Below are 25,647 nucleotides of genomic sequence, written 5' to 3'. Positions count from 1 at the left end.
AATATTTAAAAGCTAATATCACAAATTTTAATACACTAACTTTTCAACTTTTGAACATCTTTCAGTTACTTTCATGTAACTAAAGACACTGCTGTTATGCCTGGTCAGAAGCAAATAGAATGAATATGAAGCTGATTTATTCATATATCTTCTGAAAGATAATCAACCCTATGTCTTTATTGAGGTAAGACAGGAAAGATTCCTTTCTGTAATGAACTTTTTCCTGCAATTTTCCATTAACTTTCTCTGTCTCAACTTAGCACTCAAAAAGCCAACTGTTTCTTTCTATGTTTAGTCCATTCTAATATTACGTGTTAAAAACAACTTAGACATTATTCAGCGAATGTTTTTAAGTATGGCATTATTAGAATGTTAAAGGTGAGGGGCGCCTGGGTGGCGCAGTCGGTTAAGCGTCCGACTTCAGCCAGGTCACGATCTCGCGGTCCGTGAGTTCGAGCCCCGCGTCAGGCTCTGGGCTGATGGCTCGGAGCCTGGAGCCTGTTTCCGATTCTGTGTCTCCCTCTCTCTCTGCCCCTCCCCCGTTCATGCTCTGTCTCTCTCTGTCCCAAAAAATAAAAATAAACGTTGAAAAAAAAATTTTAAGAATGTTAAAGGTGATACTATGAAGAGACAGACCATATTTTATACATTCATTAAGATAAAATTATGTTCAAAGTATTAGCACAGCGATGGAGAGGAAAGTCTTCCTTAGAATTAAATATTGAGAAAAGCAATTGTTTTCTTTTAAATAGTTGTGAAAGTCTATCTCTAAGTGCTGGAATAATGAAGTGTGTCAAACTTGAGGATGATAGTCACAAATAAAATGAGTGGATAAAGGATACAATTATGTATATATTTTTTGAGAAAGGGGCTAACCAGGAGGGAGTGGGATAGAAGGGATATTATGCTGTCTAAGTTAACCTAATGAAAGAAATTTATAGCACAAGGAAAAGATATTGGTCAGCAAGAAATCTGCTGCCAAGTCAGATAAATAACTTACAGATAACTCACAGTCATAATCATCCTTATCAATAGCATCATCATCATTATCAGTACAATTTTTGATTGCCCACTGTGGGCAAGAGAGAGTGCTAAGGTTTGAAGTGTATAGAATGCAGTCAGTGTATTACCTTCTTTATTTTTCATAGAATAATGCAAACTCAAAAATATTAAAAACTTTGCTCAAAGTCACATAAGAGTTGAGGTTGGAAACTTGGGCTTTTATCTACTAAAGTCAACTCTCACTAATTCATGACAGAGGGGTATCAAAATGAAGTCACCATCATATATAGAATTGAACTAGATGAGTCTTAGTGACTGTTACCAATACCAACTGTGTGAACTGATTACATATACTATAGCATTATCCTGAGCCATATTAGGAGAGCATCAGAAACATTATCCATCTCATTTTAGATGAGAAAACTCAATCCCTTAAAGGTCTACAACTCTAAGGTCATGTAACTAAATCTAATCATATGACTCAGATATAATTGAAAAACTTTCTCCTTTAAGAAGGCTGCTGTAGCACCACAGAAATTGTTCTTTCCTATTTCCTTGATTTCAAGGTTACCCTTGTTCTGATTTCAACTAGAAAGCATGTGTTAACCTCTTTGTACATTTTGCTAGACTCAGTACCCATTCCAAACTTTGTTGTTCTAAGTTTCTTGGGTTTTCACCAGTCTGTTTTTGGTTTGTTTGTTTTGTTTCCTCTTATGGAACTCCTATGGAACTAAATTCATAATAATATGAAATATTTTGTGTGTTCTATACAAAATTGTGCTCTCTTTAAAGATCATTATTGTATGATTAAGGAAGAAAATATAGCATAGGTTAAAGAGCAAGGATTTTGTGGTCAAATGTGTTTGAATCCTACATCTGCCATTTACAGTCCTAGAATCTTGTGTCATTATGTTTAAAACCAACCAAATAAGCAAATAAACAAATTAACTAACTAAACATGAGTCCTTTAATTTTCTCTTCTACAAAATGGATGCTGGTTATTTCTAATTGAAATGGGTTTAGAACTTCTAACGTAGTATCGGGTCATATGCACACATAGTAAACAATAGTTATTAGCTAATTAGACAACATTACCTATTTCAAATCTGTGGTGAACTAAAATTAGTTAATCTGAAAACAAATTTATAAACTTTATGTGCAGTCAGAATTAGCCTTTCATTGTATATGTAACTTTGTATCTTGACTTCATGGCATTCTAATCCCATCATATTAATGTTAAAAACCAGACCAGAAAAGTTATTTGAAAATTAGACAGGCAATGTAACTTCATGGATCACCAGAGAATAAAGGGATATTAATACTATTACAAAAATTGCATTTGGTTTTAGGTAAACACACAGGCTTCAGAGTTATGTAGACATAGTACAAATTCTAGCTCTAGTTGACAATTTCATGTGTAACATCAAGCAGTTTATTCACTGTATCTCAGCCTCCCTTCTTGTTTTGAGAAGTGAGATATTCTAGCATCTCTGCCAAAGGCTTGCCATAAGGTACACTATGCATACCGTAAATATTAGCTATCAATATCATCATCTCTGTCTCTTTGGCATCACCGTCATCATCCTAAGTGTCGTTATCAATGTTGCAAGCCTGAACTTGTGACTATTTCAGATTAATATGTAAACTAATTGTAATCAGCCAGATATGATTTTTTAAATGATGCCTTTTTGAACAATAGGTGAAAATCTCACAAACAATGCAATCTACTTTATAAAATATACTAGGTGGATATTTATTTAGCTGTTCTAGCAGGGAGTGCAGGGGGGAAGCAGTTTTGGTAAGTCCCAAGCCTGTTTAAAAGCTCTGATTTTTTTTCATTCCCAACAGAATGCATTAACAAACAATGTGTATGTTAAGGTATTCATTTACTTGTAAGCAGACACTGCATTATATGAGGTTTCTACTGGCTTAATTAACGTTTTGTTTCACCAGACCTGCAAAATATACTCCTCTCCCAAGTCCCCAAACAAATATTAAATATCATGAATTTTTTATTTCTTTACATTTTTTCTGCCACTTAAAAGATTATAAATTGAATTGAGTAGTATTTTAAGGCCATGCATTTTTAAAACCTGTATAGATATTTTTTCCAGCCCTTGTTGGGATAGACTGTATCTTGATTTCAGAAATTGCTAATTATGAACATATCCAGATATTTTCATAGGATTATAATAAACTGAGGAAAATCATGAATTCGGGGTCCATATTATTTCTTTAAACACAAAGAGAAATTTAAGCAGCTTATGTTGAGTGTCTACAATGTGCCATAGTGATATGCTAGATGATGGAGCATTATATTTTCATGCTTTACATCTAACATGAGCATTTTCCTCTTTCTTTCTTTCTTCTTCTTCTTCTTCTTCTTCTTCTTCTTCTTCTTCTTTTCTACCTTCAGGTGTACAATTTAGTGATTCAATACTTACATACAACACCCAATGCTCATCTCAACAAGTGCCCTCCTCAATCCTTATCACCTATTTAACCCTCCCCCGTCTACCTTGCCTCTGATAACCATCAATTTGTTTTCTATACTTAAAAGTCTGTTTCTTGGTTTGCCTTTCTTATTTTTACCCCTATGATCATTGGTTTTGTTTCTTAAGTTCCAGATATGAGTGAAATCCTATGGTACTTGTCTTTCTCTGACTTACTTCACTTAGTGTAATACTGTAGCTGTATGCTCATTGTCACAACTGGAAAGATTTCATTCTTTATTTTGGCTGAGTAATATATATATATTATATATTATATATATAATATATTATATATATACACCCATTCATCAGTTGCTGGACATTTGGGCTTTTTCCATAATTTGGCTGATAATGCTGCTATAAACATCAAACATTGGGATTTATGACCCCCTTCAAATCAGAGTTTTTATAACCTTCATGTAAATATCTACTGGTACAATTGCTGAATCAGAGGATAGTTGTATTTTTAACTTATTGAGGAACCTCCATATTGTTTCCCAGAGTGGCTGCATCAGTCTACATTCCCACCAATAGCGTAAGAGGGATCCTTTTTCTTCGCATCCACACCAGCACTTGTTTCATGTACCTAGTCTTTCTCCACATCCTTGCCAATATCTGTTACCTGAGCTGTTAATTGTAGTCTTAATGACAGGTATAAGGTGATATCTTATTGTAGTTTTGATTTGTATTTGCCTGATGATAAATGATATTGAGCATCTTTTCATGTGTCTGTTGGCCATCTGGATGTCTTATTTGGAGGAGTGTCTATTCATATTTTCTGCTCATTTTTTAACTGATTATGTTCTTTTGGATATTGAGTTTTATAAGTTCTTTACACATGTTAGATACTAACCCTTTATCAGATATGTCATTTGTAAATATCTTCTCCAATTCTGTAGGTTGTCTTTTAGTTTTGTTGGTTGTTTACTTCAGCCAGAAGGAAGATTTTGTATTATGATGAAGTCCCAATAGTTTATTTATTTTATATATACATACATTTATTGATATATACGTACAACGGAATATTACTCAGCTATCAACAAGAATGAAATCTTGCCATTTGCAATGACATAGATGGAGTTAGAGTGTATTATGCTAAGTGAAACAAGTCAGTCAAAGACAAACACCATGTGATTTCCCTCATACATGGGATTTGAGAAATAAAATAAATTAACATATGGAAAGGGGAAAAGAAGAAAGAAGGAAGCAAACCATAAGAGACTTTTGACAATAGAGAACAAGCTGAGGGTTGATGGAGGGAGGTGGGAGGGGATGGGCTGAATAGGTGATGGGTATTAAGGAGGGCACTTGTTATGATGAGCATTGGGTGTTTAATGTAAGTGATGAATCTCTAAATTCTACTCCTGAAACCAATATTACACTATATGTTAACTAACTAGAATTTAAATAATAACTTGGAGAAAAAAATAAAAATAAAATGGGGCCTTGCTGAAGCCAATGAATAAATAAGTAGAATTGCTCTACAAATTCAAAGCACAGTATATGGTCTGTAAGATACACAGCCTCTTTCAACAGTAAAAGAGTCACATCTGACAACTATGCTTTTTCAATAAAAATAAATAAATGAAGCAGGAAAATGAAATCAAATGCCTAGATAGTATGACCGCTTCTGTATTTTGAGCTTCAGATATATACTCTAAAACTTAACCAAATAAATAGTTTCTTGAACTCCTTGCTCTTAAGACTCCAAGTGGATCTGGATTGCCTGGGTGGCTTAGTCATTTGAGCTTCTGGTTCTTGGTTTCTACTCAGGTCATGATCTCACGGTTCGTGAGTTTGAGCCCCGCACATGACTCTGTGCTGACAGTGCAGAGCCTGCTTAAAATTCTCTCTCTCTCTCTTTCTCTCTCTCTCTTTCTCTCTCTCTCTCTCTCCCCCCTTCTTTCTGCTCCTCTCCTGCTCATATGCGTTCTATGTCAAAATAAGTAAATAAAAACTTTAAAAAAATAGACCTCAAGTGAATCCTTCTATTATTAAGTACTTGGATCAGCTCTTCGGCCCTGGTTCACTTTATGTTCCTCTTTCTGTTTATTCAAAATTTCTGGGATTCACTCTACTTCCTTTACTCTTTGTTGCTGTCACCTTAAACTCTGTGCTCTGACATTCTCACCACCAGAACCAACTTCAATATAGGAATCTTTCTCTCTATCTCCCTTTCTGACTGTGTTTTTCTGCCAGTGAAACAAAGGTGACGAGAAAGTCATTTTTCTACATTATTCCTGGTGATATTAAAATCATATCTCTCTTCCTTTTCCAAATTAGATGAAAATAAACACACGGAATACCTAAATCCCAGATAGATGAGATATTCAATATCATATGCCTCTAGATCAGATTCTACCTCACTTATTTTATATTTTATTTTATTTTTATTTTATTTTATTCACAGAGGGGGAGGGGCAGAAGGTGAGAGAGAGAGAAAGAGAATTTTAAGTAGGCCCAATGCCCAGCATGGGGCTCTATCTCACAAACCATGAGTCACTCAGGAGCACCTCTACTTTACGTATTTTAAATAAGCAAACAAAAAGAAAAAGAAAAAGAAAGAAAAGCAACAACATCAACAAATGCACCCAAATTCAGAGGCTTATATGGTTCCCAAAAGTCCTGCATCTGACTTCTTAGTCCCCACTTACGCCAGCCTTGGTGGGAGTGATTCTGCTGGGCCAGTGTTGGCACTGCTCCATGAAGGCACACTGTGCATTCATGCAAAGCTGCTAAAGTATTTCTCACCCTGAGACTCAATTGTGGCATTCAGACATAGCGGGGGTAGGATCTCTCTTTTTAATATCAAACTAAAAATCAGGAGGCCTATTTTCTTTTCTTTATTTCTTTTTTTTTCAGGAGGCCTATTTTTAACCTCTTGAAACGCAAACAATTAATTCCATTGTTCTTCCTGAACAGTGGGTCTAGTGCTTTCCTTCTAACGGGGATAGTCTTAAACTCTAACCTCCTTTGTAAAGACAGGTATCCTTTATTTCTATAACAGCACCACAAAAGAAGTTTCCTTTAATGTTTTAAGGTGAAAGAGGAAGGGGAGCAAATGCATGTTTATCATTTATTAAAGAATTCTTCTACATAAAAAAATAGCCTTTTGTTTTAAGGTTTTAATTTTATATGCAATTGAAATAGATACAAGATGAGTTAGTTTCCAGGGTATCATTCCTGCATTATGGAAGAGCTTAGTGTTTAAGCGAATGACTTTTGGTGTTGAAAGATATATTTTCAACTGCTCTGTCACTAACTATGTCACCAAAGCAAAATGATTAAATCTCCTTTAGTTGGTTTCTTAATACATAAAACTGATATTCCTTCATTCACAGTATTTGGTTCCAATTACATTACATTAATTCTAAGTCACATGGTTTCATTCTTTCATTTTTTAACATCTCTGCAAATCAAGAAGCCTTTTATAATCAATATGGGAGAAAAGAATTGTGAAGTGATTTACTTGGCAAAAATAGAAGCATCCTATAATTTGATGATATGTTATATAAAATAATGTATACAATGGAAATTGAGAGCTAGGCTTTGGAATGAGACTGGGATAAATCCCACTTCTGCCTCTGACCAGATATATAACCTTGGGTAGATTATTTAACTATTTTAGGCCTTTTTTTTGTACTTGTGAAATAATAATGATATAAACAGTAAATACTTCGTTGATGTTGGCAGAAATGACATGATATTTAGAAATTTCTGACTTATTGCCAGCGCTCATAAAAATTTAGCTGGCTTTAATAAAGTACAAGTAAAATCCAGTTTGAATTTTAGACATCTGATTTGTTTTTAGAAACAAATTGGCTAGTAATCTACATTCTGCAAAATGATACTGACTTCTTCCATGAAATTCCCCTTCAGGCCAGTGATGCAATCAGAGCAAAGCATTACTTTTAAACTTCTATTCATTCAGTGACTTTCAATGGATATATTTCAGAATTTTCATTGTTTTCTAAATGGTGAATGATAGATTTCTGGGAGAAACTATAGACCTCTGAATTTGTGTGTGTGTGTGTGTGTGTGTGTGTGTGTGTGTTTGTGTGTGTGTGTGTGTGTGTGTGTGTGGTGCGAATGTAGAAAACTTCTTCTTTAAATAAATAAGTTGTCTTTCTAGAAATTTACATAAAAGAAGACAGAACCTAGGTTTTGTCCTCTACAAAGTACTGCTTTATTTTTCCCCTACATGAGCCATCTTTCCTAAGTGCTGCCTGTCCCATCATTTGGAGATTTGTAATCCGGGTCCCATCCTGGTATTAGTCTTGGATTGAAAGGTACTGCATAGGGGCGCCTGGGTGGCGCAGTTGGTTAAGCATCCGACTTCAGCCAGGTCACGATCTCCCGGTCCGTGAGTTCGAGCCCCGCGTCAGGCTCTGGGCTGATGGCTCAGAGTCTGGAGCCTGTTTCCGATTCTGTGTCTCCCTCTCTGTCTGCCCCTCCCCTGTTCATGCTCTGTCTCTCTGTCCCAAAAATAAAATAAAAAAACGTTGAAAAAAAAAAAAAAAAAAAAAAGAAAGGTACTGCATAAGGTCTATACAACTAATGAGGGTGGAACCTTCACTTTCAAATATCCCGAAATTTGTATTCACATCTATGTTAGTTGCTTATGCCTGCTGAAGCAAAGTGCCACAATGGGAGTCTTAAAAGGACAGAAATTAATTATCTCACATTTCTGATTGCTAGAAGTTTGAAACCACAGTTGGTGGGACCATGCAGTCTCTGAAGGCTCTAGAGGGATATCCTTCCTTGCCTTTTCCAGTTTTTGGTAGCCTCAGGTGATCTTTGTAGATGCATCATTTCAATCTGTCATCTGCCTCTCTCTTTATATGACATCTCCCTGTGTGTCTCTGTGTGTCCACATGGCCATCTTCTTATAAGGATACCAATCATACTGGATTAAGATGCTGCCCTATTCCCGGATGACCTCATTTTAATTCAGCTTGTTACATATGCAAATACTCTATTTAAGAAAAAGATCACATTTTGACGTACTGGAGCATAGATATCAACATATGTTTTTGGGGGGACATAATCCACCTATAATCTATAAACTATAATATTATCATAGATATATATGTGCTTATAAAACTATTCTATTTTATAATATGACTGAAACATCATCTGGGCCTTTGGGCCTATTGAAACTCTGCATACCTGACATGTATAGCCTAACATGTAGGTAAGACACCCAAACTATGTATTAACATAGTCCAATCTTATATGAGAGCCCCATATACAAATGTGACATACAAGTGTTTATAATTAATTTCCCCTATTCCTATAATGACATAAATTGACTTCCTTCAATATGCCTATGCTAGAAAATCCTCACTTTATTGCCTACCACATAGGAAACAATGTTCCACACACATGTTGCCTGGAGTTTAATGGATATTGTTTCATCAACTTTTATTACAAAACATTTCTGGATCATTCCTAACACTCATTTAAACAGACTATGCTGAAATATCTTTCCAGTTCTTTAGTCTCTCAATTTCAAAAACTTCCCCCTGGTTACATTTGGCCAGCAATTGCCATATCTATATCATGAGCCTATCCTTACCAGTAAATACACCATCTCCAAAATCTGCTTCAAAAATCTCATTCTCTCAATCATCCCCTCTGCTTCCAGTTCACTTACTTTAGACACAGCTGGGCCCAATAATTGGCTTCATGAGCATATTCACAATGTGGTCTTCTTAGCCCCTGAACAAATCTCCTTGCCCTTCCAGACTGAACAAAATGCCCAGAGTTGATTAGAACAAAATCCTCATTTCACTGGCCTTGCTCTTCAATAGTTAAGTGTCGCTGAAGAAAATAATAAAATTGATTGACTTATAATACTTTAACTTCATGATCAAAAGCCCCAAATGGATATTGAACACTTCTCATTAGTTTGATACCATTTTCCTTATAAGTTCCCATTACCACAGTCTGAGAGATCTACTGTATTAATTCTTTTTTTCTCCTTGGCCTATCCGTTCTTCTTCCTAACTACACTCTCAGGTGATGGCCTGTCCTCACAATTAACTAGCAATGTGGAATCCATCTGAGGGAATTTATTCTTTTTTCCATTACCAAATCCACAAACCAGCTTCTATCAGTCGCATCGTATTGGTATTTCTATCTCTGACTTTGATTTATTTTCTTTTAAACTGACCTTCAATTTCTCTGCTTCTACAAGATCATCCCTTCCACATAAAAACCTGTCCTAAAAATATACTTTCTAAATGAAAAGGGAAGCAAAATAAATAAAATTGCAAGAGGAAACAAGGAAACATCAACAAAGCAACTCTACCTTAACTTCACACCCATTTTCATGTACCCTATTCCTTTGCATCTCCTGAAACAAGTTAACAGCACAGTCTCAAAATTCTCACCTTTCATTCAAATTATTTGCTGTTTTAAATTTAAAAACAGTATCTACTTTTTGAAACATCATGATAAAGACTCTTATCGCTACGAGATATTCTCTTAGCCATAATTCAGCCAATGACCAGATGGAAGAGACTTGTACATACTGTCTGGCTGTTTGTCAAAAGGAAAGAAAATTAGCTTTGATGAATAACTGGCCACTTTTTGCCAGATCGGCTTATTGAAAGTTCATGTATATGGAAACTGAAATCATTATAACTATGAAAAAACAATGTTACAAAGCTAAACTGAGCCATGAGCTAAAATATTCAAGATCAAGGGACCTGGAATCCCATATGCTATTACAATACAGAACAATAAAGTATGGTCCTGTCTAAAATTCAAGGTTCTGGGCTTTTAAGCAGAGGTGGGAGGATGCAGAGTTTGAGAGTAGCAATGGAAAAGAAAATGATGCCAAACTCTACATGAAGTTCAGAAGTCCAAGAGACACAAAATTCAAAAGTCACCACTTGGGGGATGGTGCAGGCTATAGAGAAATCAGTGTTCTCAGAAAAGTGGTAAGTTTCTGTTAGAACATGAATGGGAAAGAAAAATCAGAAAAATTTTGAAGATATGGGCAAGTTTCTGATATGGAGACGGTAATTGTGGGAAGGTGTTGGAATGAGGTATGTACGGACCCAAATGGGGCCTGGGGTGAGTAGAAACTCCACAGGAATATGGTGGGTTTGGGGAGGGAGGGATAGATGAGGAGCAACCTGAAAGACCTAGGCTTCTCTGCGATGTCTTGTAAGGTGAGAAAAAAAGACATAGAAATTATTCCTAATGGCTCTGAGGTAGAATGTGTCTGTGAGGCAATGGAAGAGTAGGTGTCTTGACAGATACGCAGTATCTACTCTGTCTTCCACTTGGTTTCTGCTGATGTAGGTCTCCAGGATAGAACATGGATGATACAACTATGTCCTATTAGTAAAAACATGAACTACATATTTGTCCATTAAACTTATTGATCTAAATAATTTTACGAAGGATTCCAAATATCAAGTCATCTATGCATTCCCGGAATTAAAAATATAGTTCCACTTTTTAAAATTTTTTTAACGTTTATTTATTTTTGAGACAGAGCATGAACGGGGGGAGGGTCAGAGAGAGGGAGACACAGAATCTGAAACAGGCTCCAGGCTCCGAGACATCAGCACAGAGCCCAACGCAGGGCTCGAACTCACGGATCGCGAGATCATGACCTGAGCCAAAGTCAGCCGCCCAACCGACTGAGCCACCCAGGCGCCCCTATAGTTCCATTTTTTAATGCATCATGCCTCTTCAGATATCTAGGGGTGTGTGTGTGTGTGTGTGTGTGTGTGTGTGTGTGTGATTTTTATATTTTGCTACATTCTTTTTGATAAATATGTTATTAACAATGCTTTCATTTATAAAAATTATTTATGTATTTACATACTTTTTTCTACTTTCATACCGTCCTGATCTGGTCTTCATAAACGGATAGCTACATATTTTCTTTGGTCGTGAATAGTTCAAAGATTAGTACTCTCTCAGTTGCTTATAAATAAAAAACTCTATAATTCACTCATTAGTTTCAACTTTATTCTTTTAAATATATTTTATATAAATTTAACATATTTTTATAATGCCTTAATTTGATTATTTATGCTTAATAGACCCGTATTAATAAACTTCATTGTTTTATTTTATCATTTATTTGACTTTTATTTTTTCTCCATTTCCAAACCTGTTCAGGTTTGATTAAGTTTTATGCATTTTTTTTTCCTTCCCTAGAAGTTCTTTGTACTTTTCCATTTTATCAGTTAACATTAATTGGACACCTTCCTGGTGCATATTGACAAACAAAACACATTCCTTTCCTATTATCTAAGAACTTAACAATTGTTCTCTCACCATTTCCACTCACCAAGTAAATTAAGGCTTTTGAACAGTTTTATGCTTCCAGTCCTTTCCACTGTAGCCCCAATAAGAATAGCTAACATTACAGAACATTTACTATAGACCAAGCACTGATCTCTGCACTTTACATATACTAACACATATGATAATCACCAAAACCCTAAGAAATAAACTCTGTCAGAGTCCATACTAACATGAAAATTCAATGACAGCAATATATTTCTGTTGTTTTGCTCACCAATATATTCTAAGTACTAGAAGAGTGACTGGTATATAGTAAGGGTTCCAAAAATCTTTGTTTAATAAACATATCCACAATTTTAATAATCTGAAGAATGGTAGAACAGAGAGGTTCCATAATTTATTTTAATTTTACCACCAATAATCAGTAGAACCTAGACTGAAATCCAGACACTTCTGTGTTAAGAGTCTATGCTTTTAGCCATTATATTTTTGGAATAGTTTTCGTTTTGTTTTTGGTTTTGTGTTTTGTTTTGTTTTTCTTTATCTCTCGCCCATAAACCAAAGCCTATGTTTACTCAAAATATTTTAATAATTTTGCTTTCAGAATGTCTATCCTCTTTCAATACACCATTTTCATTCAATAATACTTTATATTTCCAGACAACATATCAGTATCAAGACCTTTCCTGGATCCACTGCGTTTTGCCACTGCTCTCAGGTTCTCCTATATTTACACTGAGGCCTTGGTTAAAGATGAAAGGCTTGCTGATGGAGTTGGAGCTGATGTTGTAAGTGGGGGGGTGTAAACACCCCCCACTTCTACTGTCTTTTTAAGCCTTCTGGGTGTGGGCAAATACAGGAACCTCAAAGATGGTTCAGAGAACATGTCTAACCCAGGAGGGCTAAGAAGAGAGAACAAAACTGGATCCTAGGCAAAAAGAATGCAACTAGTCCACAGAAGGAAGATTTACAAAGGTGAAAAGAATGTGGAACAGTAAAGTTGCTCTGAAGGAAAAAAAAAATGCATGTCATCAATTCTCTTTCTTTCTTCTTTCTTCTTTCTTTCTTTCTTTCTTTCTTTCTTTCTTTCTTTCTTTCTCTTTTTTTTTTGACTCACAGCAAAAGTGAAAGGAAAGTACCCTGCACATATGCATAGCCTCACCCATAATGAACATCTCCCACCTGAATGGTACGTTTGTTACAAGTGATGAATCTATGTTAGCACATCATGATCACCCCAGCCTGTAGTTTGCATTAAGGTTCACTCTTGGTATTTCACGTTCTATGGGTTGGACAAATGTGTAATGACACGTGTTCGTCATTACAATATCATACAGAATAGTTTCACTGTCCTAAATATCCTTTTATGTTCCACCTCTTCATACAACCACTCAACCACTATCTCCATAGTTGTGTCTTTTCCAGAATGTTATATAGTCAGAATCATACGGCATGTAGCCTTTTTTTTCAATTTATGAAGTTTATTGTCAAATTGGTTTCCATACAACACCCTTTTCAGATTGGCCTCCTTCACTTGATAATTTGTCTTTATGTTTCATCCATGTCTTTTTATAGCTTGATGGCTCATTTCTTTTTAGCACTGACTTCAGTTCGCTTTTTAGGAAGACATTTTTTGGTCTGTCCTTGAAAGTAGATCAACAATTAAAGGTATGGGTCTCATTGAACACTCCACACCCCAGGTGGATAAAATGATTTCAATCTCCTATCCTGATGGGATGACGCAATACCCTCAAAAGAAGTTCAAATGCAAGTGGCATACTCCTTGACTGCCTATTTAAATCATTTTCTTTCTGTTATATCATGCCTCATTTCTGACCATGGCCTCCTTCTCAAACTATATGTGTGATATATTTTAATATCATACACTAATATATATGAGTAAGAATGTGTATACCAAGACAAAAGAAGGGACTGGGAAGTTTGACTGGAGTAGAGACTAGTGACAATTGTATGAAGTCAATCACCTTTGAAAATAATTCTTTAAGCTTAAAGACATCAGTAGGGTTAAGGATTGTGGTAAGGTTTGAGGTTGCTTTGTTGTCCCTGGAAGGAGAAGTTTGTATAAGCTAGATAGAATTGAGAGACATATGTGCAGACAAAGAGCAATGCAGAAAAAGATATAAAGACGCAGTTGTTAAAGTATCTACATCATCAGGTAATGCTATCTTTCTCTGAAGCTGAGAGTTTGGTGTGTTCCAGAAAACCTAGCAATGTGAGATGTCCATCAGTCACTTGGACAACTCAGGAAGATTTCACACTTAAACCCGAATATCACATTTGGTACCAATGTTTAATACTCACTTCAGATTATGTGTTTATTACCAAGCAGAAATAGATTATCATGCTGTTCAACACAGTTTGAAATTGCTATCTGCCCTAGAATTGTATCTCTTTACAAGCTTTATAGTATATTTGTTTTTCTTATTTATTTTTTCCATCAGAACTATATGTATTTTTAGACTCACAAATTCAACCTTCCTAGAAAACTTATTTATTACATTACAAAGCAGATTACACCAATGGAAGCAGATTTATAAAGCAAAGCAAAAAGATGAATCAACAAACAAAAATGGAAAAACTAGTATCTCTGATCTTTCCCATACACATATTTCTCATTATTCTATTCTGGAAAGAAAATAGTATTTTATTTTGAAATCTTACATTCATGTAATTTGCACTAAATAAAGACACTGTCTGAACACTGAAAGCAGTAATACTTGTTATGTAGTCAATGATTAAATTGTGGCTACCTATTTTGGGGATCAATAAAATCATATGAAAGAATTCATATTACAAACCATGACCATTGTCATGATTTAGTGCTGTATACTAAAACTTTTACTGGGTGCCCAAAGGGACCTCTCAAAACTTCTATGTAGACCTGGGATTATACAGTTTGAAGATAAGTTCTGGGATAATGTACAGGAGACAAAGATCAGGTACTGACTGGGTGACAAGGCACACCAAAATGCAAGTTCAGCTGTGTGACTGCAAAAGGTTCTACTAAGAAGTTTTATGACTGGGCCCTATGGTTTCCACTGCTCTTAAATAAATGGAAATAAGTGTCATAATATTATAGAGTTCCTAACATAGTTTTTTTTTTTTTAACATATCAGCATCCTTCCCCTACAAATTTATTTAGAAGATTAAGTATGCTTATAACCTTTATTTCATACTTTATCATAATGTTTTCTAAATTTTCCCCATTTGCATCTGCAAGTATTTAGAATATGGTAAACACTATATCAAAATTTTTAAAAGAATGCTATCTTTACTTAGTATTGAGACCCTGACTGAAGTCTGTTTAATTCCCCTTCTTGAGCAGCCAATTAAATCCACATTCTAGACACCTCTGTCATGGTCATGGGGTTCTTATGCTCCAGGCCAGCATGCATCAGCCTTAACTGCCCCAGGGCCAGGTATCAAAAAACCAGTCACTATCGTCCTCCTCCAGAAATTATTCAGATCAGGCAATCCTTAGGAAACCCACAAAACCTTGCTAACCCCATCCTACTTGTCATACATGAACTGTTCCCTAAAGCTGCAACTTGACATTATCCTGTCCCAAGATACAATCCCCCATGTGGCCCTGACAGGCAGCCCTCTCTCCATTGGGGCTATATCAAAAAGTTCTGTCTTTCATCCATTCAAATGTCATTGTCATTTTCCCCTATCAAAAAATAATTAAATCTATAAAATATTTAAATCTTATAAATTAATTGTGGAATTAACTCATGATTGATTAAATCCCTATCCCTGATTTTTATTTTTTTTCCCCTATCCCTGCAGCAAGTGGGAATCCAATTCCTAGAATAATGACCAGTTTTGAAGCATCAAGTGTAAATGCAGTCTGTAGTATCTGAGAAGCAAGTGTGGGAATACCAGTGCTTGGTTTTCCAAGTACACTGAATAAAAAATAAAATAAAATAAAACCCTTATTCTTCCCACCATACCCATTTTGCAACTACCTCTACCCAAGACCAAAGGCTACAAAAGATTGACCAGTGCCTCAGGGCACCCAAAATTTAGCAACAGCCTTCCATTGTGCAATCTTCCTTCTGCTTAATTGTGGCCCCTTCATCCACTGACCTACAAATCTTCATATCGAAAGCTTTTATTAAAAGCTTTTCACAATGTTTTCAATGTTTTCAGATGGCAGATTTTCTTTTCTTTTGATTTCTTTTCTTTATAATTGGACGGGGTTTTCAGGATATTTAGTTCACTGTATTGAGAGGATTACTGCCTGCTAATATAATCTCAGTATCTGTACAGATCCAGAAGATGGAAAAAGCCCAGGATTCTATAATACTGATCAAGCTCTATTCTAGGAACACAGCCAAAACTGCTTGGTGCCCCAATTACAGTGTAAGATCACACATTCTTAAGGAAAGTAGGTGTAGCTAGCAATGGGGAGTAAACTCAAAGTGGACATGATGGCCAATTTCAACCTTTTGAAAGGGCAATTATAAAAATCCTGGTGGGACCAGGATTTCCAACATACTATATTTTTTATAACATGTAACAGTACTTTTCTAGAACATTCTCAAAAAGATGTGACTGTCAGTTGACCCGGAAGGTGGGCCCAAGCTCTCAGAGCCTCCCCGTCCCCTCTCCTGTCCTTGGAATGTGTATTCTGCTTGCCTTTCCTGCTCCTAGAAGCTGCTCCACTCTAAGGACATAGTCTTGAGATAGTGATGTGGTGTTGAAAATACTTGCATGATATATATGACTGAGCCCAATTAAGGACTCTTACTAAATTTTTAAGATTAGGAGAGCAGGTGCAGGGATCCATTCATCTTGATGCCACCCAAGACAAACCTTATATGCAAGTTCCCTTTGCTATTATCAAAATTGTCATTTACCAACCTGGAGTGGCCTGCCTCTTTGGTTTCTCTTTACCCTCTGAGTTTAGGGGCCAGTTTCAGATTACAGCAGGAAGGCTCCTGAGATGGTTGCAAACCAACAAGAATATAAATCTTCAAAAGCATAGAGGGCATTACACTTGATAATCATTACTAAAAAAAAAAAAAAATTAACTTTCACCTATAAGAGTCATTCAACTCTGTATTATAAAAATCTTTTATCTGACAGTGTTTGTCTTATAACTTTTGTTTTTGCATTCAATATAATAAATCTGCTTTTTGTTCTACTAATGGTCACTATTTTGATGTAGAACTTCTGATACAGACTCTCTTTACTATATAAATAATAGAAATTCCAAAAAAGAATATGTCTACTCAAGCAGTTTTTAATTGTTTTCAACACAATGCTGGCAAGCAAATGTCCTATATGTAATACTGTATTTGTAGAGCATGCATAAACTGTGTTTCAAAACTCAATAAAGTGCTTTATTCCCTGCCAGCTGGCATCTGCTCCAAAGAAAACCCGTTTCAATGTGCTGTTGTCCTATTCACAATCATTTTTTAATGCCCCCTAAAGTCCACTTTTATAACAAGCTTTGTTCCTGAGGTTGTTTCTTTGGAGCAATATGCACTGGAAGTCATAAAAGAGAATTAGTAATGCAGACACAGAATGAAAAAACAGAATTCACTTGTTTGTAAATTGTGCCCTGTTTGGCTGAGCCAGATATTTATGAATGATTTGTTAGATTTAGGGGTGATGTCCTGGGAGAGAGCTGTGTGTGAGCATGTATCAGAGGCAAACATGTTTTCATATTTTACTTATTATCCAGTCATTCTCAATCTAATCTTTTGAACACCTTCCCTGACCTCAGGTGTGACATCAATAGTTTTATGATGCCTTAAAAAAATGGAAGTTCACTTATCTGTGTGTTGCAGGGATGATTCTCTGAAACAAGTACAGATGTCCAGGATTTCATGAGAGTGAACTGCTATCATATTGTAATGTGATAAACAAATATGAATGCAGCCTCCTTTCTTTGTTATTCATAAGTAGTATAGATACTGTTTATCGGTCATGATGTAAACCCTCTGTCAGGATTCATTTTCTTTAGTGATTTGCTAATTTAAAAAAAAATGAATGATACAGAGATTTCTTCACCATTGCATGGAGAAATAATTTCAACATTTAAATGACCTTGACGTCGATAATAGAAAAAAAAAATCTTAAATGCACGTGCGCGCGCACGCGCGCGCGCGCGCGCACACACACACCAGCTATGTGAACAAGCATGACTTGTAGGATGCAGTAAAAATGAAACTAGTTTTAATTCTAGCTGCTCCTTAATATATTTTTTCAGTAGACTTTTTCCCTTGACCCTAGATGAAAATTCTTATAGTCCTCATGTTTTTTATGATCACTGTTAGGTATAATTTAAAAGCCCTTTAATCCTTTAAGTCAGAGAACACAATCTTGCATTAAAAAAAGTTAGAAATGACCAGACCCATATAATAATCAACACTTCATTTTTTATTCAAAGATAAAACTTTTCTCCCCTCTCCTTTCAAAGACCTTCTGTAGTCAGGAGGCATCATGAATAAGATCTTTATTGACTTTTTCTTCTTTAACACCATATCTCTTCCTCCATCCCTACTAAGGGTAGGAATGAGACAAGACTTTAGTCTGATAAAAAAAATATGACTGAGCTGGCTTTATAATCTCAGGCCAGGCAACATACCATTCACTCTCATAAAATAAGCTCATTTTCTCAGTTAAGTACTTTTGAAGCTTCTCTGGTATTCTTTTCTATTTTTTAATTATACCTCTATAACTCTGATTTTTCCTGTGATGTCCTCAGATGATACAGTGATACTGTATTTATCACTTCTTTCACTGGTTCCTTACTCCTTTTGCTAAGTACAGGAATCCTGAGATAACATTACAGGTGTAACTCCTTTTATTGCGTTTGACTTTATTGTAATTTGCTGACATCTCATTTTACAAACTGAAGGCTTCTGGCAACCCCGTGTTGAGTGACTCTATTGATGCCATTTACTCACTTTATGTCTCTGTGTCACATTTTGGTAATTTTCACAATATTTCAAGCGTTTTCATTATTGTTATATTTGTTAGGGTGTTGTGTGATCAGGGATTAGGACTCACTGAAAGCTCAGAAAATTTTTGGCATTTTTTTTTTTTTTTAGCAATAAAGTATTTTTAATTGAGGTATGTACGTTTTTAAAGACAATGCTAATGCAAACTTAGACTACAGTATGGTGTGAACATAACTTTTGTATGAACTGGGCAACCAAAAAATTCATTTGACTCACTTTACTGTGATATTTGGTTTATTTCAGTGGTCGGAATTGAACCTACAATATCTCCTAGGTATGCCTGTACATCCTCCTTCAAGCCTGCTTTGCTCCTTTAGGTGGCCCTATTACTCAGCAGCCAGAAGTGTGATAGGAAGAGTTGACCCTTCACATCAAGTTACGTAAAGTAAGGGTTAGAAATAGAACGTGGGTAGTCGTGGCTTCTTATATTACACTTTTAAGTGTGAATATCACTTTCAGAAATATCAAGCTTAGGTTGATAGAGCATTTGGCAACATAGAAAACATGTGCTCTAAATGATTATCAGTGAAAGTCATACAAAATCACTTCTTATTACTATCTGCCAAATGGTTGAGAGATTCATAATTACAGACTTTGATGGGAGAGGTTATGCAGTCCATCACTTCCTCTATAGCAGTGTTTCTTGGACTTTCTACGATGCTTACTCTATTCTGTATAGGCCTACATTGGAGAAGATATTTAAATCTTTATTTTTTATAGTTTATTTTTATAACAATCTAAGTATTGAATATCTGTGTTCAAAACATATTGCATCCCCTGGAGATTATGATAAATAGCCTCACCTTCTTTAAGATGAACTTTGTACCTATGAAATATTTAAAATCGCTCTTTCCATTAGAGAAGACCATTGGATAACTGCAAAACATAGGCCATGTGTATGGATCCCAGGCATATTTCTAAATAGATTTGTGCTTTGACATATCCTAAACCTAACAGTAAGAGATAGTATAGGGATTGCTTGTAGGAAACCCTTACATTCATTACATATGTTTCATTGCCATTATTGTTTATTTTACACTAATTATTTTATGAAGTATCCTGGACTTCTTTTAAACTTTAAAAGTAACTGTTGGGGCACCTGGGTGGCTCAGTCGGTTAGATGTCCGACTTCAGCTCAAGTCATGATCTCAATCTCACAGCTTGTGAGTTCGAGCCCCTCTGTGTAGGGCTCCGTGCTTTGGATTCTATGTCTCCCTCTCTCTCTGCCCTTCCCTTGCTTATGCTCTGTCTCTGTCTCTGTCACTCTCTCTCTCTCAAAAATACACACAAAAAATTTAAAAAGTAACTGTTGTACTTACATTGAGTAATATCTATTGTTTTGTTTTGGTTTATGAATATTACAGATAACATAATTTGCCAGGCTTCCCTTCTTTGCATTGTATTCTAGAATGTTCAGATATAATTTTGAGAATATACATATAACATGTATACAAGATATCAAAACAATTGTTTTCTACCTTAATCACTCTTTAGTGTTATTTTATTTTCACCACTGACATTTTCATCTTTTTCTTTTTATAATTGCATTGTATGAATTTTTCATCATTCGCTATACATATCTTTTGGAATATAATTGAATCTATTTTAAAAAAAAATAATTATGTCTATTGTTTCACAACTGTGGTTTAAGATGAGAAATTCCTAAGCACATTGTATTGGAGCTAAAGCCAAGGAACTAACTATCCACAGCTATTTATTTTTTCCAGAGAAACAGTCACAGATGAAAGTCTGCATACTTTTGTGTCACGTGACTCTACCTTTATCTCCAATAATATGATGAACAAGAAAATAAAATCAATAGATTTTTGTGGAGTCCAAAGATCTGTAAGTTGTCTGACACCAAAATCTCATTCAATATGTGTCTTCCATTTTGAAAATACAGTGGATCTGATAGTGGGTTTTTGGTCTGCAACCCTTTTCAGGCTTAGGGAATTCATGAAGAAGCATGTGTGGCAGAGAACCCATTCTGTTGTGGAGACAGACAGACATGTCTGTCTCCAAAGGTAGCAGTGTAAGAGCATCACCCAGTGTTCAGACTGTGCTGTGGCCCCTGAGGTACCGGTGCTTCATGCTAAATTAGTCCTGTGTGGGTATTTGGGGCATTGTTTCTGTCTTCATTACTTTATGCCTGATTCCTTGCTCCCTCCTGTATATTCTGAGCTGCCTAAAAAATTAAAATATTTAGAGTGAACACTGTTACTGATAAATAAAACCCTGACTGATACAGTCGGTATATAACTAACCCAAATCTCTCTTGCAGAATTGAGAATATGATATACAGGCAGAAGTCAGCAGAATCAAAAGCAAACTTGGAGAACTGGTGGAGCAAAGAGAGACAAGAAGCAGCAGATCAGCTAGAAAAAAGAGGAGAGGATACTGACTTTTGAGGTACAGGCAAAGTGACTGGACCACCACCACTCTTGTTCTTTCTTTTTATCCAAGAGCCACCCATGGCTACATGACTTCATCTGACCTTTGTGTTCCCATCTAAATGGATACTTTTGCAGGAGAAACCTATACTCAAACGTTTTGATAGATTGCAATTTATCCCCCTCTCATTTTGTGCCACACACACACACACACACACACACACACACACAATTACTTCCCTCATGTCCTTACTTTTCTTTCTTTCTTTCTTTCTTTCTTTCTTTCTTTCTTTCTTTCTTTCTTTCTAATTGGAAATTATAGAAGTGTTTCTGCTGATAGCTGGTCAGGGAACATAAGGACACATTTACTTATTCAGGTTAGCAAACTTCTTTAGTGAAAGAGTTGATTTTCTTTCTCTTTATAGAGATGAAAGTCTTTCTTTTTTTTAATGTTTATTTTAGGGGGGGGCGTCGCACAAGCGGGGAAGGGGAGAGAGAGAAGGAGACACAGAATCTGAAGCAGGCTCCAGGGTCTGAGCTGTCAGCACAGAGCCCTACACAGAGGGGCTCGAACTCACAAACCATGAGATCATGACCCAAGCCAAAGTGGGACGTGTAACTGACTGAGCCACCCAGGCACCCCAGAAATGAAAGTCTTTCTAAAGAAATGTGAACCTTAAAATGACACCTAAGGTCATTTGTTTGTGTACCATCCAGTTTTCCATCTCCTGCAGCATTAGCTCTCTGTTCTGAAACAATGTTTTTTTGTTTTAAATACTTGCCTACAGAGCTTTCCTTCTGCAGTCTTCAACAAATCTCTTTCCCCATGAGGTTTTCTTTGGTTAATAACACCTTGTAAGTACTTAATGTGGCATTATGATTTGTTGCAAAGGTAGCCTGAACAGTGCTTGACCTCACATAGCTCTGTAGATCACTATTGATTTAAAGTGACAGACTAAATTCTCCACATTAGCCTGCACCACATTTTTAATACACTAATAAAACAGAATTACTTCAAGGGAAACAATTTTGTCAGTGGCTCTAAAGCAGTAAACAGAATGTAAATATCAGGGTACTTTTCTAAGTTATGGAGCACATACATCTACAACCTAACTGTGCACCACAGAGATTCACTACCTTGCACAATATTTTGTAGGGAAAGAAAAAAAGCATTAGCTCTCATATCAGGGAACTATTTAAGAATTTCAAATATACCTAAAATGATGTAACATAACATTTTTTGGTTTGGTGAGGTGTATACATGTGTTTAATTTCCTTTTAACTAAGAGTTGCATTCCCTGTAGCAGGTTTTACAGTCTATTTAAATCCATCTCTACATTGTTTCAAATCACAGAAGTACCAAGAGAGGCACCTCACATACTGCAGGATTGCCTGTTTCTTTGCTCCTTTTTATTTTTATTTTTTATTTTTTTTCAACGTTTATTTATTTTTGGGACAGAGAGAGACAGAGCATGAACGGGCGAGGGGCAGAGAGAGAGGGAGACACAGAATCGGAAACAGGCTCCAGGCTCCGAGCCATCAGCCCAGAGCCTGACGCGGGGCTCGAACTCACCGACCGCGAGATCGTGACCTGGCTGCAGTCGGACGCTTAACCGACTGCGCCACCCAGGCGCCCCTCTTTGCTCCTTTTTAAATTAAACCGTCAGGGCAGGGCACCTGGGTGGCTCTGTCACTTAAGCGTGCGACTTCCACTCAGGTCATGATCTCACGGTTTGTGAGTTCCAGCCCCGAGCCCTGCATAGGGCTCTGTGGTGACAGCTCAGGCCCTGGAGCCTGCTTCGGATTCTGTGTGTCGTTCTCTCTCTGCCCCTACCCCACTTGTGCTCTTTCTCTGAAAAATAAATAAATGTAAAAAAAAAAAAAAAAAAAAAAGTAAATTAAACCGTAAGGGCAACCATAGAAAATGGCAAGTGGGGCCATTTCTCCTTTTGAATTTAAAATACTGCTCCTTCTACTTAATGTTATTCCTCCAAGCCTAATCGGTTGTTCTCCACCACACGCACTCCATTTAGATGGAGAACACATTTTAACTACAGTTGAAAGAAATTCCTGGGGCTCCCAGGTGGCTCAGTCAGTTAAGTGTTCCCATCTTGATTTCGGCTCAGGTCATGATCTCACCGTTGGTAAGTTTGAACCCCGTGCTGTCAGCATGGAACCTGCTTAGGATCTCTCTCCTCTCTCCCTCTCTCTCTGCCCCTCCCCTTCTCTCTCTCTCTCAAAATAAATAAGTAACCTTTAAAGACATGATCAGTTGTAACTAAATTTACCATTGCTTAGCTAAATCTCCAGTCTCATTTAGAGTCTACATTTGAAGATATTGGAATATTAACTTAACTCCCGTCAAGTGGTAAAAATGTTTTTGATAACATAAAGATCTTTGATAATATAAAGAACATGATATTAATCTTTTCTTCCCATTTTATTTTTTAAAATGTTTATTTATTTAATTTGGGAGAGAATGAGAGACAGAATCCAATAGGCTCCACACTGTCAGTGCATAGCCTGAGGCTTGATCCCAGGAACCGGGAGATCATGACTTGAGCCAAAATCAAGAGCCAAATGCTTAACCAACTAAGCCACACAGGTGCTTCATTTTCTCCCCATTTTAGAGTTGTGTCTTTAGTTTTTTAAATGTCTTTAGTAAAAAAAAGGTAGCTTAGATAAAATTTGCAAGATGTTTGTTTTTCTCAGTTACTGAGGATTTTGCTTGGTAATGCAGTCAAATATTATTCTAATAATGTGGACATTTAAAGTAAAAATAGTAATGGCAAAGGCACTTTCAGCCACTACTTGTTAAGTGTTTGCAACATGGTAACCAAGCACTATGCTGATGAATATATTCTAACTAATTTTATTGTTACAGGAGTCATTATCTCTAATTCATACCACATCATCATTGAAAGTTAGTGTATTTTGAAAATAAAAATGAACATGCCTTTCTTCATTTCATGAAGAAACAGAATTTTTTTTTCTTCTTTGGGTCAGAGATGATTTAATGACCATCGCACAGCAGCACAGCATCCCATGTAGACTTATACTTATTTGCAATAAGTCAAATGTCCTTAGTATCAGAGGTGACACAAAGAGGAGGCAAATGCCTAACTAACAAAAAGTTCCCAACTTGGGACCATCTTGGTGTCCATTCTTCCAATTTTGACATTCTTTGTCTGGATTCCATCCATTACTACTTATGTTTGTAATTTAACTATGAAATGTATCAGTGTAACATTATTTTCGTAATGTTGAGAAATGGGCTGGAACAAAGAAAACTAATACACACTTTAGAAACTTGTCTATGATTACTTGCAAGTAAATATTAATTCTCAAACTAAAACTAACCTCTTGTGACCAAATGAATGTCCTTCGTATTTTTCCAGAAAAAAAATTTTGTGAAGAGTTTTCAAAATGTATTAATCCTGGGATGGCTTATGGATCAACAAAACATATTTTGAAGCTGCTTCTGCTATTTATTAACTTTGTTACATTAGTTATAATGTATTATATTTAACTCTTATAATATCTTGACTATAATCTCCTATAAAATAAGAATATTAGACACCTATCTTGCAAGCTTAAATATTATATGTAGAACAATCCTGATAAGATAGAACTTCATTAATGGTAATTATTGTTATCAATAAGCCATGTTTTGAAAAAATACTCTTTGAACCTCTACAGGTAAATAAAATGTGGCATTCTTTAGTACAGAGACAAGAGAAAGAACCAGGTTATCTTCAGAAATCTGTCTACTAATAAACATAAGCATCTTTTGCGATATATATATATGCATATATATATGTGCATATATATATATGCACATATATATATGCAGTGGAATATTAGTCATCAAAAAGAATAAAATCTTGTCATTTGCAACAATGTGAATCAAGCTAGAGGGTATTATGCTAAGTAAAATGAGTCAGTCAGAGAAAGACAAATACCATATTACTTCACTCATGTGGAATTTAAGAAACAAAACAGATGAACATCTGGAAAAGTGAAAAAAGAAAAATGAGACAGGGAAACAGACCATAAAAGACTCTTAAAGATAGAGAACAAACTGAGGGTTGATGGAGAGAGGCGAGTGGGAGATGCACTGGATAGGTGATGGGTATTAAGGAGGGCTTACATACAACACCATCTTGTGATATGCGCTGGGTGTTTTATGTAAGTGATGAATCACTGAATTCTACTCCTGAAACCAATATTGCCCTGTATGTTAACTAACGAGAATTTAGATTAAAATTGAAACAAAACAAATATAAGCATCTTTTATTTATATTGGACAACTTCTACAGACTATATATTGTTCAGAGAAGTTATTACTCTGTATTTTTAAAGTCACCTGTCTTGGGGCGCCTGGGTGGCTCAGTCAGTTGAGCGTCCGACTTTGGCTCAGGTCATGATCTCGCGGTCTGTGAGTTTGAGCCCCGTGTTGGGCTCTGTGCTGACAGCTCAGAGCCTGGAGCCTGC

This window comes from Puma concolor, chromosome D4, assembly GCF_028749965.1.
Source record: "Puma concolor isolate L17-30 chromosome D4, mPumCon1.1.hap2, whole genome shotgun sequence".
In the NCBI taxonomy this organism is placed as follows: domain Eukaryota; kingdom Metazoa; phylum Chordata; class Mammalia; order Carnivora; family Felidae; genus Puma; species Puma concolor.
The sequence above is the reverse complement of the archived record's forward strand: the minus strand, read 5'-3'. Positions refer to the sequence as shown.